The following is a 15,299-nucleotide window of genomic DNA, read 5'->3' as shown; positions in this document are numbered from 1 at the left end:
AGCACTTTGGGAGGCTGAGGCAGGTGGATCACCCGAGGTCCGGAGTTCGAGAACAGCCTGGCCAACGTGGTGAAACCCCATCTCTCCTAAAAATGCAAGAATTAGCCGGGCATGGTGTTGGGTGCCTATAATCCCAGCTACCTGGGAGGCTGAGGCAGGAGAATCACTTCAACCTGGAAGGTGGAGGTTGCAGCGAGCCAAGATTTCACCACTGCACTGTAGCCTGGGCAACAGAGGGAGACTCTATCTCCAAAAAAAAAAAAAAAGAAGGCTTAGAGTCAGGACTATTTCAAAAGATTTTGTTGATGTCTACACACATCAGATGGCTGTCCAGTATCCTTCTGGTTATATATATATTAGAAACAGCTAATTTAGCATTCCTTTGAAAATTGAACTACATCTGCCAAATATACTTCTAAATAGGTAGTCTTTTTTTCCTAAAAGTTAGTATATACAAATTTGATAAGCTATAGGCTCAGAGATAATTTCATGTCATAATTCTTAATCATAATGCCAGAGATTAGCATTTTATAGCTTTGTGTATATGGGTAACAATAGTGTCATTTTATAGAACCTTCATGATTTTTGTTGTTAGATATTAACTTGTCATCAAATTTGTTAATTTATTGCTCTGCCCTGTTGTGTATGTCAGTATAGTAGTTTTAGGTGTGGCAAACATTACTTGGAACTCCATTCCTCGTAAATGTGATAATTTAGACAAATAATCACCTGCATTCTCTACCCTTCAAAGTACTTCCTAAACAAGAATAGAAGTGAATATAAAGATTGTCAATTCTCACTGATATTTAAGCCTCCTTTTAAGTTTTAACTCATGTATTCTTAACATGTAGTCAACAGACACATTGCTGGTGCTTTAGATATACTGAAATATCGTTTATGCTTACTAATACTTCACAACTATGGTTATGATTAGACCCTCCACTGGTCTTATTGTTTTAAAAGGAGTATATGTATTTTGAAAAGCACATATTTTAAAGAAATCGCATATACTGGTATATCACAAATAGGTTTTTAACATTTTGATAATTATATTTCCATATAATTGATTTCCTTTGTAATCATATTTATTTTGTTTTATATATTTAAAAGTATTATGAGAAGGAGTTTATAGGACTCATCAGACTCTTTAAGGGGACTGTGGCACAAAAAAGGTTAAGAACTCCTCATCCTTATCATTGCATAAATATAAAAATCCAAACCAAGCCAGGCGCAGTGGGTCACACCTGTAATCCCAGCACTTTGGGAGGCCGAGGTGGCCGGATCACTTGAGGTCAGGCCAGGAGTTCCAGACCAGCCTGGTCAACATGGCAAAACCTCGTCTCTACTAAAAATACAAAAATTAGCTGAGCATGATGGTGTGCGCCTGTAGTCCCAGCTACTCAGGAGGCTGAGGCAGGAGAATCGCTTGAACCCAGGAGGCGGAGGTTGCAGTGAGCTGAGATCCTGCCACTGCACTCCAGCCTGGGTGACAGAATGAAACTGTGCCTCCAAAAAAAAAAAAAAAAAAACTCATAATGGCCAATTACAAATTCAGTTTTCTTTTGAGATTTTACTGTAGCTCTTTCTCTTGTTTATTGATGTAGGCAAACTAGTCACTTCTTCCTCCATGCTGTCATTCCTCTTTGTCTATCTCAAATGAATTTTTTACATACTTCTGACTTTTCCTTGACTTCTGTATCCTGACACTTTTGAGGATTAAATATTCTCAATCTGAGTCTGTGTGTGTTGCATAATTATATTCAGATTATGCATCTTTGGCAAGACTATCATGGATACTGTGCGCTTCTCATTGCATCTTATCGTAGAGCGCAGTTTTAATTTGTTCCATTACTCAAGACATTCCCTTTGATCGTTTAATTAAGATGGTATCTGCCAAACTTCTCCATTATGAAGTTAGTTTTTTCCTCTTTTGTAATTAGTAAATATTTTAATGGGCATGTACTTTGAAACTGTCAGTATTCCATTTCATCATCTAACTTTTATTCATCCTTAAATTTGTATGTATGGGGCTCACGATTTATAATTTGAATTCAGTGAGTTTTAATCTATTACTGCCATTATTTATTTTCATGCTCAAAATTTTCCTGATTTGGCCCCTTCAAACTTCTGTATGTTATTTTTATTTTTTTTTTTTTTTTTGAGACGGAGTCTCGCTCTGTCACCCAGGCTGGAGTGCAGTGGCACGATCTCGGCTCACTGCAAGCTCCGCCTCCTGGGTTCACGCCATTCTCCTGCCTCAGCCTCTCCGAGTAGGTGGGACCACAGGCGCCCACCACCACGCCCAGCTAATTTTTTGTATTTTTAGTAGAGACGGGGTTTCACCGTGGTCTCGATCTCCTGACCTCGTGATCCGCCCGCCTCGGCCTCCCAAAGTGCTGAGATTACAAGCGTGAGCCACCACGCCCGGCATTGTATGTTTTTTTATATGTCCCCATCATTCTTTGCGGATTTCCTTGCTTTTTGGCAGAACAGGATTTCCCAGGCCGTCACTGCATGTTCTTTATCTCAGGGTTGGAATCATCAATCATTTCTTCAATGCTTCCTGATTCCTTTTGGTGGAAAACGGTGTTTATATGTAAGCCTCGGTGCTAGTAGTTATTTATTGCTTTTGTGATGTTACTGCTCCTAAGTTCTCTCAGTTGACAGAACTATAGATATATATAAGTATTTACATACATGAATTTATATATATGTACACACATGCGTATACATGCAGGCTCAAATAAAGACAGACATAACCTAAAAATTCTGAGTTCACAGTGATATGTTCCATTCTGATTCTGCACCTAAGGGTTAAGTCTAGTTTTTAAATTTTAAATGTCTAATTCCCTTCCTTTAACAGTGAGAAACCTGGCTGTCATTATCTTGAATATTTTTTTCTTACTTGATCAACCTGCCTGTGTGTAACTAACTAATCTTCTGTCTCACTGGTCTGTCTCAGATACCTTCCTCACCCTACTTAGGCTCCAACAATCCAAAGGGAGGGAGCTTTTTAAAAATTATTTTTGTAATCTCAGTGTCTGTCATGTAGTAGCTATTCGTTGACCAATTATGTTCTATTAATGAGTCATTGTGTTTAGGTATTTATTGCAAACCTATTATGGGCAGAGTGTTGAGCTAGAATCTCTGCAAAAGTAGAAGAAATGGGAAATGAGAGCTCGTGTCCTGAGGAAAGCCGATAGTATAATGGAGAAAGCACAGTTTATGTTTGTGAAGTGGCATGATGGTGTTATAAAAGAGTACAAAAATAACGGTTAAAAATTACATAGACATTTGAAGAAAAAGAGTGACTGAGTGAAGGCTGGATTTATCTGAGAGAGTTTTTCCCAAGTCATTAGGTTTTAGGGTAGGGCTTGAAAGATAATAGTAGATGAGGTTTGGTAAAGAAATAGCAGCTGAACGTGGAGGAAACAAAGTTAGCAATGGAAAATACAGTAGCCCTCTTATCCTTGGCTTCACTTTCTATGGTTTCAGTTAACCGTGGTCAAATGCAGTCCAAAAATATTAAATGGAAAATTCCAGAAATAAACAATTCATAAATTTTAAATTGCATGTTGTTCTCAGTAGTCTGGTGACGTCTCCTGCCATCCCACTCCATTCCACCTGGGACGTGAGTCATTGTTTTTGTCCAGCGTAGCCACACTGTAGACACTCTTAACCACCCCCTTTACCCCTTAGTCACTTAGTAGCTGTCTCAGTTATCAGATGGAAAAAAACAAGATATGTGGGATTTGTTACTGTCCATAGTTTCAGGTACGAACAGAGGGGTCTTGGTCTTGTCCTCTGCAGGTAATAGGGGACTACTGTAGACTAGGTAAGGTGAAAAGACTTATCTGGAGCTTAGAAAAGTTAAGGCTGAAGGAAACATCAGAGGAGCAAGTGTTCAGTTCTTTGCTAATGAGTATAGATTTTATAGAAGAGGAAATAGTAATTGTATATGTCTTTAAGTATGGAATGATAAATGATCCATCCTATATGAAAAATGTATTAATTCAAAACGTTTAGAAGCTTATAGTAGCCTGGTACTTTTTTTTTTTTTTTTTTTTTGAGCAATAAAAGCTTTTAATCACCTGGGTGCAGGCAGGCTGAGTCCGAAAAGAGAGTCAGCGAAGGGAGATAGGGGTGGGGCCGTTTTATAGGATTTGAGTAGATAAAGGAAAATTACAGTCAAAGGGGGTTGTTCTCTGGTGGGCAGGAGTGGGGGGTCACAAGGTGCTCAGTAGGGGAGCTTTTGAGCCAGGATGAGCCAGGAGAAGGAATTTCACAAGACAATGTCATCAGTTAAGGCAGGAACAGGCCATTTTCATTTCTTTCGTGGTGGAATGTCATCAGTTAAGGCAGGAACCGGCCATCTGGATGTGTACGTGCAGGTCACAGGGGATATGATGGCTTAGCTTGGGCTCAGAGGCCTGACATTCCTGTCTTCTTTTTCCACCGTGAGAGTTACCTAGAGCATCTGTGATGGTCCTGTAGGCTTCTGAGGCGATCAGGCAGTGTCAGTCTTCAGCTGCTAAGCCGAGAAGATCGGATTTGAAATTGGTGAGATGTTTCTTGGGCTGGTCAGTCTGAGGACTTGAGGTCATAGGTGGACCTTTCTCATGGAGCAAAGAGTGGGAGGACAGGGGATTGATCTCCCAAGGGAGGTCCCCCAATCCGGGCCATGGCACCAAATTTCATGCACATCCGTGTGAAGAGACCACCAAACAGGCTTTGTGTGAGCAATAAAGCTTTTAATCACCTGGGTGCAGGTGGGCTGAGTCCGAAAAGAGAGTCAGCCGTAGCCTGGTACTTCTATGATGTAAGCACCAGCTAATGTGGTACTCTGAGGAGAGTGGTGGCTGCAGAGCGATCTGGAGTTGTTTTTTGAGGTGGATACTTCCAGTGTAATATGACACGCTACTAGCGTACAGCTATTCAGCACGCTGCTTCTTAAATGTAAATTTGTTGTTGTTACTGTTTTTTCATATAATACAGATAGAGTAAATAAGGGGGATGAGGGAGGTTCTGATTGTGGGCTGAAGATAAAACTAGCCAGCTTTATAATTTCAGATCAGATCATTAGTATATACTTGTTGCTTTTAAGCCTGCTTCCCCCCACCCAATACAGGTTGGCAAAACTTTTTTCCTTAGTTACTGCTATTTATTATTTTAATATCTTATTTTATAGTAATTGCTTATTCATTCAGCTATTCTTTTTCTTGCTCTTGGAAACTTTTCAGGAATAAGTGCAAATTCTTCTCATTATTTACATTATTGGTAATGTGATGTGGGGGATGTTGTACTATTTGTTATCTTTACCTCCTTCTCTTAGCTGTTGATATTCGTCCTTTAGTTGTGCTCTGCATTGGTGATCACTAATAAAAGTTACTTTGGTAACAACAGCCCTAGTTAATTAACACAGGTCACTTGGGTTTATTTGTTGAGGGGGAAACGGGTGGTGTGTTCATAAACTTTCCTTTGAGCATTTTTTCCTTCATCTTCTTTTGCTTTTTCTCCTCTTCCACTTTCATTTACCTGCTTTCTGTGGGTGATATTCATTCCTGTGACTTCACATTCTATCTGTATGTTGACAACTCCAAAATACTTACAATCTCCCAGACCTGTGGATCCGTCTTCCAACTTGCTTATGTACACCTGGACACAAAATTAACTGGTCTAGAACTCAGCTTGTGACTGCTGCTCCCGTAGCAAACCTGTTCATTCTTAGCCACCCCTGTCCACCCAGATGCTCATGTCTTATTCTTGGCATTTTCCTATCTCTCGCTTACCCTTAACCCAATCCATCACCCAGAACTTTTTGATTTCTCTTCTGAGATATTTCTAATAGCTTTCATTTTTCTCCATCACCTTTACCATTACAGTAGTCCAGGCTGCCATTACCCTTTGCCTGGATGACTCCAGTAACCTTCTGACTGGTCTTGCTCCATGTACTTTACTTCTGGTATCCTCCAGCTTCTTTGCATGCACTGGTCACTCATGTGTTTAGAAGCCATTATCAGTGCCCCAGGTGTGTAATGGAATATATCCATTATCAGAGTCTCTGAGGTCCAGCGTAAGCCACCTACAGCTTCCTCTCCTCTTTGAGCTTGTCCTACTCTCACTTTGTGTCCTTATCATTCTAACTGCACTAACCACCCTTGAATTTTCCGAACAGTGCTTCTAAACCAGTTATGGCAAAGGACCAGTTTCTGTTTTACAACTTTTTCTGTACTGATACTTGAATAAAAATATAAGAATGAAACACTATGAAAATGGGAGAGAGTACCCCAAAGAATACAAATATAAGCGCTAATTTCTTATTATTAGATTCACCAGACCTGTAATTTCTGTGTCAGATTGTTATAAAGGTTTCTGAACACTCCATTTCAGTTTCTGTACCTTTGTCACCATGGGCCAGTAACAAAGAGTTTGTGGACCACACCTTGAGTAGCCTTATTTTAGAACAGATCAGTCTCTTTGTCAGGGTCTTTGCATTTTTGGTTTTCTCTACCAAAATATCTGTGTTTCCACTTCTTTAAGATTTTATTCTTATCCTCAATCTGGTTCAGTTTCAGTACATTGTGTTAAGGAGTAGACTTATTTTTAGTTTATCTTGCTTGACACTTAATAGGTACTTTTAATTTGAGGACTCTTGTCTTCAGTTTTGAAGTTCTCAACTACTTTCTCTTTGAAAATTGCTTCTTTATCATTCCCTTTATTCTGTTCTTCTAGAATTCCTGTATTGGAATTTCTCAGTCTGTTCTCCATGCATGTCTTTTAACCGTTTTTCATGTTTCCTTTTCCTGCCACAGTCTAGGTAAATTCTTCAGTAGCATTTTATAATTCACCAACTATTCCCAGAATTTATCTCCTGAGAGATTTTTCTTTTAGTGATGATGTATTTCACATCTAATTTGCTCTTTTTTGTTTCTGCATTTATTTCACATTTTCTTTCTTCTTTTTTTTGAGACAGGGTCTCATTCTGTCACGCAGACTTTAGTACAGTGGTGTGATCTCGACTCACTACAACCTCCGCCCCCAGGCTCAAGCGATTCTTGCCTCAGCCTCCCTGGTAGCTGGGATTACAGGCATGGGCCACTACTGCCTGGCTAAATTTTGTATTTTTAGTAGAGATGAGGCTTCACCATGTAGGCCAGGCTGGTCTTGAACTCCTGACCTCAAATGATTCACCTGCCTCAGCCTCCCAGAGTGCTGGATTACAGGCGTGAGCCACTGCACCCAGCCCTCGCATTTTCTTGTTTATCTTATGGCCGTTATTCTTTCCTTCTTTGAAGACCCTAAACACTTTTAAAGTCATTTGTGGGTTGTGCTGTTTATTTTTATTGTGTTGGTAAATTCGTCCACTGTTTCTCATGATCCTATAGTTTGCAGGCTCATTTTGAGTAAGAGTCCCCCACTCCCAGGCCTTTCAAGCCTCTCCCTGTAACCTCTTAATGATTTTGTGATTCCTTCTACCTGGCCCTCTCAGGGCTCCAGCACAAGTTTTTGGTAGCATGATACTAACATTTCAGACTTCCCATCCTTCAGTGATTGGGGATTTTCCAGGACAAGTCACTGAGTTCATGAAAGTTCTGGCTGTGATTCCCTCTGTCTTTTCTTTCTGACTTTATAATTGCAATGCTATAAAGTCTTTAGCTTTAGGCAGAAGTCTCAGCCTTATTTTCTCAGCCTCCTTTCTAAAGTGGGAAGCCTTACTCCAGCTGCTGCATTCACAAGTCTGAATTTAGTTCCCTGCCTGTAGGGCACTTTGTCAGCCTCTCTGTTGCCTTGAAGGAGCTACTGCTGCCTGCTTTTGGACCTCGTGGCACACCCATGACCTGACTTCGTGATTCTGTTCTTTTCTGGTCCAAGGAGATGTATATCTTATTTCTATATGCACATGTGTCTTTTTTGTCATCCTATTTTGTATTTTACCTAATCATTGCTCTGTCTTTGGGACAGTTAGGATAACAGGAACCTGAAAGCGTGTGCTTTTTTTTTTTTTTTTTTTTTGAGACAGGGTCTTGCTCTGTTGCCCAGGCTGGAATGCAGTGGCATGATCATAGTTCACTGCAGCCTCAACCTCCTGGGCTCAAGCAGTCTTCCTAACTCAGCCTCCTTAGTAGCTGGGACTACAGGCACATGCCACCACACCCAGCTAATTTTTTTTTTTTTTTTTCTTTAGTAGAGAGGGAGCCTCCCTATGTTGCCCAGGCTGGTTTTGAACTCCTGGGGCTCAAGCAGTCTTCCCACCTTGGCCTCTCAAAGTGCTGGGATTATAGGCATGAGCCACTGTGCCTGGCTTCAATACCAACTTTTAAGAGAAGCCTTTTGCTCACACTTTTCTGGCTGACTCCTAGTTAACCCCAGACATTATATCTGTGCCCTTTGGTGCTGCATAATGTACCATTCATGGTACCTTGCAGTGTGTGCCAGTCACATATTGAGTTGAATAAGAGGTAGGTAGCTATGTAAGATTTAAAAATTCAGTTGAATTAGATTTCTGGGAAGAACACTGTCTTATAGTGCCCTGATTAACCATATAAGCACATGAGACTTTATCCTTTAGTCATTTGGGAGTTTTAAAGCCACTGGCAAAGTATGCCACTATTTTACCTGAAAGAAGTGTATGCATTTTTTTGAAACTAGGAAGGTGGAGGCAAGAAAATTCTTAAGGAAGGTGTTTGGAATCATTTATATTTGAGAGGAGGATGAGTGCTCCAATAAGCATAATGAGGATAAAGGGCAATGATTGCTTGAGGAGATAGTATTAGGTAGCATTGGAGGGTCATAATGATGAATATGGAATCAGTAGGGGAAGCCACATTTCCAAGTGTAAGTGAAAAGGGTAAATGACAGTATTAGAGATGGAACTAGGAGACCACTTACCTTTTACTAAGATCACCTCCCTGTCCTTTTCTCTTTATTGTCTGTGCTCTTCTGGATCCCTTCTTTGTCCTTGTAATTTTTAATCTATTTCCTGGTCCTAATGTGAAACTGAGGTATCAAGTTAATGAATTTAAATTCCCCCAACTTTTTTTTTTTAGTTGAGTTCACCCTTTTATAATTTTTCCAATCCATCTTTCCCTGCCAGAATGTTGCTTTATTCAGCCTGTCTGCAACGTGGATCGTGTTATTCCACAAATTAGCCCTCAATTCAGTTTTATCTTTCTTGGTTTTAACTATTTCCCGAGATACAGTATCTGTTATAAATTAATTTATTTTCATTTATAGGCAATGTATATCAAATAAGCTTGAATAATTGCAGCAATAAGAATAAATGTTTGTGTTAAATGTCTTTTTCAACATAAGTAGTAACTCATTGACAGATGTTGCCCTAGTCCTCTCAGGCTGCTATAATGAAATACAATAGGCTAGATGGCTTATAAATGACAGAAATTTATATCTCACAGTTCTGGAGGTTGTGAAGTCCAAGAGCAAGGCAACAGCAGATTTGGTGTTTGGTGAGGGCCTGCTTCCTCATAGGTGGCCTCCTTCTCACTGTAACCTCAGGTGACATAAACACTCAGTTCATTACCTTTCATCCCTATTCCCATCCCAAAATTCATGTCCTTCTCACAGGCAAAATACATCATTTCCATCTCAATAGTCCCAAAGTGTTCACTTATTCCAACATTAACTCGAAAGTTTAAAGTCCAAAGACTCATCTGAATATAGTCATGCATCATTTAACAATAGGAATACATTCTGCGAAATGTGTTGTTAGGTGATTTCACCATCGTATGAATATCATAATAGTGTATTTGCAGTAACCTAGATGGTATAGCCCATTACACACCTCAGCTATATGGTATAGCCTATTGCTCCTAGGCTACAAGCCTGTACAGCATGTGACCGTATGGAATACTATATATAATTGTAACACAATGGGAAGTATTTCTGTATTTGAACATATTTGAATATAGAAAAAGCACAGTAAAAATATGGTATTATAATTGGGACTACTGTCATATATGCATTACATCGTTGACTGAAACATCATTGGAGCATATGACTGTGTCATTTAAATCAGATATGGGTGAGATTCAAGATATAATTTGTCCTGAGGCAAATTTTCCTTTAGCTGTGAGCCTGTGGAATCAACCAAGTTAGGTGCTTCTAAAATACAATGGTAGAACAAGAACAGGACAGACATTTTTATTCCAAAAAGAAAAAGGAGTGACAATTCTTGAGCATGTCCAAAACCTGAAGGCTTGAAAATGATCTTTAGCTGCATTCTCTGCTCTTCAGGCACACTGGGGCTGCCGTTCCACCTTCTGGGCACACTGGAGTGGAGGCTCCATCCCTGCAGTTTTGCTGGCCAGTGATTGGATCCCTAAGCCTCCAGGCAGTCCTGCCCCCATGGCTTTCTTGGGCCTTGTCCTAGAAGCAGCTGTTTGTGGTGGCCTTTCCCTTGTGGTGGTTCCTTACCTGGGTTGTGTGCCTGTGGCTCCATCCTTCGATACCTAGGGGGAGGTAGCCATGCTCCCCAGGCGGGTGAATTCTGGGGCTCAGCAGAGATAGCATACACGGATGCTGCCAAATGCCTGAGCCCTCTGAAGTGGTGACCACTGCATGTGTACCACACCTGGGCCTTCCGGAGCCAGCCTCACCTTGTGCTGCTGAGGAGCAGGGTGCCAGACTGCAGGGAGTGGAGTGTGTGAGCACAGGTGGCTTCTCTTTTGAAACCACTCTGATGATCTCTGAATTGCCTGTCAGGGAGGGTGGTCGTTCTTTTCTTGTCTTGGACAATAGCTCCTGGCTCTGTTTATTTGGCTGACTTTATGCCTTATCAGTTGGTCCTTTTGCTACACCCTTGATATTCTCTCCTCCCAAACTCTCTTTCTTGTTTGTTACAATATAGACAGGGTGAGAGTTTTCCAAATTTTTAAGTTCTGCTTCCTCTCCCATGAACAATTCCACCTTTAATTTCTCTTGTCTTGCATTTTACTATAAGCAATCAAGAGAAGCCAAGCCATACCTTCAACAGTTTGCTTAGAAATTTCCTTGCCCAAATATCCTCATTTTCATCTGAGACCTCATCAGAATGGCCTTTACTGTCATATTTATACCAACATTCTATCAGGATTATTAAGTATTCTTTAAGAAGTCTGAAGCTTTCTCTATAGCTTTCCTGTTTTCTTTCTGAGCCTCACCAGAATTGCTCTTTATGAGCCATTCACAGCTATGTATCCCTTTTGTAGCATGCACCTCCATACTCTTACAGCTTTTACTCACTACCCACTTCCAAAACTGCTTCCACATTTTTATATGTTTGTTACGATAGCACCCCCAGTTCTTGGTGTCAATTTCTGTCTTAGTCTGTTTGAGCTGCTGTGACAAAATACCATACTCTGGGTACTTTATAAACAGTTCTCACAGTTCTGGAGACAGAGAAGTCCAAGATCAAGGCATCAGCAGATTCAGTGTCTGGGGAGGGCCTTGTTCTTTGATAGACAGTGGTCATCTCACTATAACCTCATATGGCAGAAGGGGTGAGGGATCTTTATGGGGTCTCTTTTATAAAGGCACTAATCCCATTCAAGAGGGCTCTGCTGTTGTGACCTGATCACCTCCCAGAGGCTCACCTCCTAATACCATCACCTTGGGAATTAGGATTTCAACATATGAATTGGAATGGGAGGGGGGATGTAAATATTCGCCCAATTTCAGTTATTATATAATTATTCTTTACAACACTGTGAACCATCAGGTTTTTGGCATATAACATTTAAGTTTGTTTAAATAAACTAAGAAAAAGGTGAGAGACTTATTCAAAATGAATTTGTGATAATTATGAAAAATAAGTTGCCAGTCATTCCATTTAGTTTCTACACCATTGCTTTATTTGGTGAAAGATAAGTTTAGTTTTATAAATAACAATGGAGATTTAAAAGTTAGATGTAAATTAAACAGAGCTTAAAACTACTAATCTGTAAAATTATTTTAATTGGAAAAGCTTGAAACTTCTGAGTGTGTGAGTTAATATTACAGTTGACAGAATCTTAACCCTGCTGCGTTACTATGTATGTAAGCTATCTTTTTATTTAGTTTTTGTTTTTAGCCTTTTGTGTCTTTATATTTAAATATGTCTTGTAAGCAGAATATAGTTATTCTTTATCAATCGGAGCATTTAGTTCACTTACATTTATTGTAATTATTGACATATTTAGGTTTAAATCTACCAGATTATTATTTGCTTTCTATTTGTTCCATCTGTCCTGTATTTTTTTTTTTTTTTTGGCTTTCTTTTAGATTGGTAGATTTTAGATTGATTTTAGATTTATATTGGTTTTATTCTCTTAACTGATTTTTTTTTTCTTTTTTTTTTTTTTTTTTGAGAAAGAGTCTCACTCTCGCCCAGGCTGGAGTGCAGTGGCGCAATCTCGGCTCACTGCAAGCTCCGCCTCCCGGGTTCACGCCATTCTCCTGCCTCAGCCTCTCCGAGTAGCTGGGACTACAGGCGCCCGCCACCACACCCGGCTAATTTTTTGTATTTTTAGTAGAGACGGGGTTTCACCGTGGTCTTGATCTCTTGACCTTGTGATCCGCCTGCCTTGGCCTCCCAAAGTGCTGGGATTACAAGCGTGAGCCACCGCGCCCGGCCCTCTTAACTGATTTTAATGGACACTTGGCATTACTTCATGCAGTCTCACTTTATCAAACTCTTAATACAAAAGTGTATTTTTGGGAGGCCGAGGCGGGTGGATTAGGAGGTCAGGAGTTCAAGAGCAGCCTGGCCAAGATGGTGAAACCCCGTCCCTACTAAAAATATGAAAATTAGCTGGGCGCGGTGGCAGGTGCCCACCTAGTAGTATCCTAGCTACTCGAGAGGCTGAGGCAGAGAACTGCTTGAACCCGGGAGGCGGAGGTTTCAGTGAGCCGAGACTGCGCCACTGCACTCCAGCTTGGGCAACAGAGTGAGACTCCTTCTCAAAAAAAAAAAAAAAAAAAAAAATATTGTACTTTTATCTTTTTTTGGACAATACAGGATTCTTAGAACATGTTAAGTCCATTTAACCGCCTCTCAACATATCTGTTGCTGTTGTTACTTTCAGGTACTATGAGTATTTTTAACTTTACAGATGTTATTGTTTAATGCAGTCATTAGCTCTCACCACACATTCCACCCCCTGCTCTTTTTTTCCTTCATTTTTTTCCCCTACATTTTGGGTTTTATCTGAGATCATTTGTCTTTTTCCCAAAGAACACTGTTATCTCTTCACCTGGCTAATTTTTGTATTTTTAATAGAAACAGTGTTTCACCATATTAGCCAGGCTGGTCTTGAACTCCTGACCTCATGATCTGCCTGCCTCCACCTCCCAAAGTGCTGGGTGTGAATCGCCACGCCCAGCCCAAAATGGTCTCTTTTAAGGCTAAGTTGTTTTTATGATTTTCTCTTAGTCTTTCATATTTAGGAGCTTTACATAGATATGATTTTCTTTTTATTTTGCTTGGGGTTCCCGAAGTTTCTTAAATTTGGAGCTTCATGTCTTCTATCAGTTTTGGGAAATTCTTAGCTGTATTCTCTTCAAACATTATTCCTGCCTTCATTATCTCTCCTTCTGGGACTCCATTTGTGTTTGTGTATGATCTTTCACTTTTATTCTCTTATGAATAAAATTTCTATCTTTTTGTCTCTCTGTGCTTTCTTGTTGATGTTTTTTCTATAACCCACCTTCTAATTCACCCATTCTTTCTTTAACTGGGTGTTATCTGAACTTTCTTTAACTGGGTGTTATCTGACATTAAATTTATCTTTTTAATACTTAATATAATTAATTAAGGGGTGGGAGTTAGGAAAAATATCTATCTACAAAGACTCCTTAGGGGATTTTTTTTTTTTAAGTTGAGAAGTATTGCCTTAGGGGCATAAGCCAGCATTTGGGGAGCTCAATAGGATTTACCTTGGAGCAGACTTTGACTTGTGCTCCCTCTTGCAGCCCCATTTTCTGGATTGTACTTCTGCTACTTATGCCTTTTGGCCCTATGTGAGTAGCCTCTCTGAAGCATCTTTTGAAAACCAACTTCCCATCTTTGTGAAATAGGAGATGGGCTGAAGAAGGGAATTTGAAGGTCTAACTCCTCTTTATAAATCTTTTAACTGGTTCTTGTTTTCAATTCCACCCTAAAACCCATTTGTTAAAAATAACCAGTGTCTCTAACTGCTGAACTTTTCTAGGGCTTTGTAATGTAAATCAGCATTTTTTTCCCCTTGATTTCCCTTCCTTCTGTAGGTACTTAGCAAAGTGAAGGAAGTTGGAACTCAAGACCATTAGTTTCATCCATCTGCCTCCACCTGCCTCCATCTTCCAACATTTTGTTGATATCCCTTGTTTGCTTTTGATACTGGTGGGCTGGAGGGGGTCTCCAAATGCTGGTGGGAACTTGACCCCAGCCAGTGTCTGTGTCCCCAGGCTCTTGACACCATCACGCCAAGGAATTGAAGGATGAGTCAGAAAATAGTGAAAATACGGAGATTTATTGCAAAACAAAAGTACACACTCAAGAAAGGGGACTGCAGGCATACTCAAGAGACAGTCCCACAGTGGGGTTTGGGATTTTTATCTTTATGGGTTTCTTTAATCAAAAGGTGGAATATCTGTGAAGATAACTGGAAAAAGGTGGAGATTTCTCAGAACTGGTGTGCTACCCACTTTTAACACCAAATATGGGTGTTCCTGGAACTGTCATGACACTAGTGGGTGTGTGACTTAGTATGTTAATGAGCATATGATGAGGTCCTAGGTGAAACCTAGGTCAATTCCATTGCTATGTTGGGTCCAGTTGGTCCCAACCTGGTTTTTCAGGGTCTTATCAGTCCCTAGTTTCTGCAGCCATTTCAGCATTTTTTTTTTTTGCTGGTCATGTGAAACTGCTGCCTGGAATTTTCTATTCTCCTGTGACCACCCTGTATTATTCCTGTCTCATCGTTACCTCCTCTTGAATTTATTTTCTCCGTATGAATTTATCCTTAAAAAAAAAATTACTGTCATCTTAGTAGTATTTGAGAAGGGATCAGAAATAAATGCTTATGTTAGATCCTCTGTGTTTACCAGAAGTTATAGAACTTTCTTTTCAATAATGCTCACTGTCCACTATTCATTATGTTATATATTCCCAAGGCATTTATTGGTAATTACCAAACAAAAGTCATTTTAATTTTACCCATTTGTGTTGTATAATAAAAATTCCATCTGATGCAACACTAAGTCTACATTACATTTTTTCTGGGGTAGGTGTTTCTCTTTCAGGTCAAAGCTGGAAATACTGGTAGGACTCATAAAAGCAAATGCTA

The 15,299-nt window shown here is 39.9% G+C and overlaps 1 protein-coding gene across 7 annotated transcripts in view; it reads left to right on the top strand.

Annotated features, from left to right (window-relative positions):
• Positions 1 to 15,299, top strand: part of AGTPBP1 (ATP/GTP binding carboxypeptidase 1) — a 202,615-nt gene that overhangs the window by 173,298 nt on the left and 14,018 nt on the right. The gene's annotated exons all lie outside the window — the stretch shown is intronic.

This window comes from Hylobates moloch, unplaced genomic scaffold, assembly GCF_009828535.3.
Source record: "Hylobates moloch isolate HMO894 unplaced genomic scaffold, HMol_V3 SCAFFOLD_10, whole genome shotgun sequence".
In the NCBI taxonomy this organism is placed as follows: domain Eukaryota; kingdom Metazoa; phylum Chordata; class Mammalia; order Primates; family Hylobatidae; genus Hylobates; species Hylobates moloch.
This window is presented reverse-complemented; position numbering and strand designations above follow the sequence as displayed.